This window comes from Micromesistius poutassou, assembly GCF_964030765.1.
Source record: "Micromesistius poutassou genome assembly, chromosome: 20".
NCBI lineage: Eukaryota > Metazoa > Chordata > Actinopteri > Gadiformes > Gadidae > Micromesistius > Micromesistius poutassou.
Genome location: NC_140290.1, coordinates 11,721,248 through 11,724,920, shown reverse-complemented (window position 1 = coordinate 11,724,920; position 3,673 = coordinate 11,721,248).

Sequence of the window (3,673 nt, the reverse complement as noted above, 5' to 3'; positions counted from 1 at the left end):
GGTGGGGGTTGGGGGGAGGGGGGGGGAGTGGGTCATCACCCCCGGATAAGCGCTCCAGTCTTCAAGCGTCAACTCCTGTGTGTGTGCCACCGCACTGTTCGGATTTTAAACGTGTTTTTTTTTTTACATGTGTATGCTTTCTTTTCTTCTCGCCGTATCTCTTTCTTGACGGGCGAAGAACCCACCGTTGGAGTGGGAATGGATGAAGGAGAGATGTTTTTTTTTTCCTCATACCTGTCATGATAATGAGGAGGAGATATAATAATGCGAGAAAATAAGGGAAAAGGTCAAGTTGAAACACACAAGGGTATTGTGGTCTCTGAATGAACTAATTTGTTTTTTTTTCCTGCTGATTGTTAAAGGCTGACTTGCCTTTGCGTTACCTTGCTCTCATTTTTCTCCAAGTTATAAACAGACAACTCTTATTAACCTTTTTTTCCCCGCTTGCTTTATTTCCTATTTTTTTTTCATTTTCTCTCTTGCCTCATCCCTCCAATGCATTTACTCTCTCTCTCTCTCTCTCTCTCTCTCTCTCTCTCTCTTCTTTCTCTTCCCCCCTCTACCCCCCCCTCTCTCCCCACCCCACCCCCCTCTCTCTCCACCTCCCCCCTCTCTCCCCACCCCACCCCCCCTTCTCTCCACCTCCCCCCTCTCTCCCCACCCCACCCCCCCTCTCTCTCCACCTCCCCCCTCTCTCCCCACCCCACCACATCCCCCCCTCTCTCCTCCTCCTCCTCCCAGTGGAGGGCCAGTGGTTGGAGTGGGCCCCCTGGTCCCCGTGCAGCGTGACGTGCAGTGTGGGCACGGAGCAGCGCCAGCGGCGGTGCAGCGCCTCGGTGCACGGCTGGGGCCGAGTGCAAGGGGGTGCACCAGGAGAGCCGGGAGTGCACAACCCCTCCTGCAGTGGTGAGACCCCCCCCCCCCCCCCCCCCCGCCGCAGGGACACCAGGGACTGTTTGAGGGGGCTGACAGGGCCGGCGACGCAAAGCGCTATGCGGTCACAGCCCTGCGTGCGTGCGTGCGTGTGTGTGTGTGTGTGCGTGCGTGCGTGTGTGTATGTGTGTGTGGGTTCACGTATAGATTTGCAGAGAGCTTTGGGTCAATCGCTCGCATGCACACACACACACATATTCAAACGCACACAATATTCACATACACACATATTCATGCACGCACATATTTACACACACACACACACACTCTAACGTGTCTAATCAAAGGTGTGTGAGTGTGCACACGCACGCGCGCACCACGCATACAAACACACGCACAAAACCACGAGTTAGAGAGAGAAAGGATGGGACATAACACAGGTGCTTTCATGGTATATAGTCCCACATCGAAAGGTCTGTGTGTATGTGTGTGTGCGTTCACGTATAGATTTGCAGAGAGCTTTGGGTCAATCGTTCGCATGCACACACACACACACATATTCAAACACACACAAATATTCACACACACACACACACACACACCACACACATATACACATATTCATACACGCACATATTTACACACACACACACACACACACACATGTACACACACGGGTGTCAGTATATACACATACACATGCACGTTAACCTAGGCATGTACACATACAGAGAATTACACTGTAAATATTTGTACTCAATACATCACTACATACATTGGCCAAATACAAATGCATATTCATATGCACATACTGACACGTATACGGGGCATGGGAATGCAAGCCCATATACACAAGCACGCATATACTGTCAGTTGAATACCCCTCACACTGAAGAGGCACACAAATAAGCAGATCTTCAACATGTTTCACCTCAGATATTTCGCAGGGCCGACAGTTTGCACTCCTGGAGTTAATAACCACTCTCCGCAGAGCGCTAACTCAGTTTTGCTTTGTAAGCCAGTTCTGTTGTGCCCCCCATGCGACTAGCGCACTTCTCAGCGTGTGTGTGTGTGTGTGTGGGTGAGCCTGTCTGTGCACACATTCACACATGCACACATGCACAAACTCACACCTAGATATACACTTGCATACAAACACACACACACACACACACACACACACACACACACACACACACACACACGCGCACACATGCATGCGTTCACACATTCACACACCCACCTCCCTACACATGTGCCACAGACCTCCCTAAAGCACATACACACACACACACACACACACACACACACACACACACATCACATCACATCACATCACATGCACGCGCGCAGGGTCTGCATCACTCCTCTGCTCCAACACACAGGCGGCGGTGGTAACTGGGCCAGCTGGAACCACTGGAGTCTGTGCAGCAAGACATGTGACTCTGGCTGGCAGCGGCGCTTCAGGACGTGTGAGGGCGCTGAGGTCCAGGGCTCCCCCTGCCAGGGGTCCGGGGAAGAGGTCCACACCTGCAACGACAAGAAGTGCCCAGGTCGGTGGCCGCCATCGTTACTGCAAGTGGTGTGTGTGTGTGTGTGTGTGTGTGTGTGTGTGTGTGTGTGTGTGTGTGTGTGTGTGTGTGTGTGTGTGTGTGTGTGTGTGTGAGTAATGGAACATAGTACATAGTGTATAGTAATAGTAGTAATAGCCTGGACCAAGTCCAAGTGTAGTGGTTGTGGTGGTGTTGGAGGGTGTGTGTGTGTGTGTGTGTGTTTGTGTGTGTCATATGTGTGTGTGTGTGTGAGGGGAATATATATGCATAGCTGTGGATTTGTAAGCTTAGCTTTTCTTCTTTCATGGTATTGTTGCAGACCAAGTAGTCCTTATCTGTCTTTATGTGTGACTCTGTGTGTGTGTGTGTGTGTGTGTCTGTGTGTGTGTGTGTGTGGGGGTGTGTGTGTGTGTGTGTGTGTGTGTGTGTGTGTGTGTGTGTGTGTGTGTGTGTGTGTGTGTGTGTGTGTGTGTGTGTGTGTGTGTGTCTGCGTATGCAGTATATTAATCTTGTGAGTGCAGCAAGAGGGGAGAGGGCTGCATTGTGTGTGTGTAAACTGTCCCACTCCACTTATCCCGTAATGAATTAACATTCAGCCAGAGTTCTTCATTGTGCGATTGTGTGTGGCGGCCTCTTTCTGAATGTCCCAATCTAGGGTTGGATCTGTGAATCTGCATGTGTTGCTGGAGTTATTTTCTTGCATAAGAACATAATCCAGTGTGTGTGTGTGTGTGTGTGTGTGTTTGTCCCTGTGTTTGTGTGTGTGTGTGTGTGTGTGTGTAAATATGCACACAATACGCAAAGATTGTCAGAAATTGCTTTATTTCTTCCCCGTGGTTTTCGGCAGAGCCAAGTGTCAGATGGAAAATTCCATTTTTCTCCCTTCCGTCTGTTTGTTTGTCTGTCTGTCACTTCTCTCTCATACACAATATTCTACTTTGCCTCAGCCTTACCTCTGCATGACTTGTATAGATGCTTTTTTTTGTGTCATTTCCTGTGTCATTGCTCCTCGTCTCTCCAGTCTGCTTTCCTTTCTTTCTTTCCCTTCATTTCTTTGATTCCCTCCTTCTCTCCTTGCCTCCTCTCCTCGTTCCCTCGGTCCGAGTTCTCCCTGCCTGTGTCTCCCTCCCTGGTGGAGTCTAGTTTGTTCAAAGGTCTCCTCTGTGTGATTTGTCAGCCACTGCAGTACACACAGTGTATTTTAATAAGAACGCCCCTGACTGGAGCCCTGTGTGTGTGTGTGTGTG